Raw genomic sequence first — 539 nt, forward strand, 5'->3', positions numbered from 1 at the left:
AAGCATTTCCAGATGAACGGGTTCTGTTAGCAGACAAACGATATCAAGACATTGCTCCCTTCTTGCGCGGTATCATACCGAAAAAAGGAAAGTATCTGAGACGAGCAGACCAAGCAAACAATGACCGGATTGCGCATGATCGTGTGATTGTTGAGAACTACTTTGGGCGGCTCAATGAGCTTTGGCGAAATACGCCGACAAATATCGTTTGTCTCGAGGGCTTTATGACGATATCTTTGTGCGTAGGCCTTACGAACGCCCATATCTCGCATTGCCCTCTACAACTGCAGAATGGTGAATGGTACAGACGAGCTCAAAAAAGGTTGATCGAGCTTGGCTTGAAGCTAAAAAAGAAGCGTAAGCTTGCTCAAGAGACGTACCGATCCAAGAAAAGGCTTCTACGCTATCCGATCTAGGCGGGGAAGCGGACGCAGGTGAAGATGCCCTGACACAGCATAGCGCGGAGTTCTGATTGGGCGGCCCGGAGAGGCTCGAAATAGCGAGTCGTTTTGCATTTAGCTAGTTGTTGCGTTTGATAT

The sequence above is a fragment of the Phytophthora parasitica genome (genome assembly GCF_000247585.1).
Source record: "Phytophthora parasitica INRA-310 unplaced genomic scaffold supercont2.12, whole genome shotgun sequence".
NCBI lineage: Eukaryota > Oomycota > Peronosporomycetes > Peronosporales > Peronosporaceae > Phytophthora > Phytophthora nicotianae.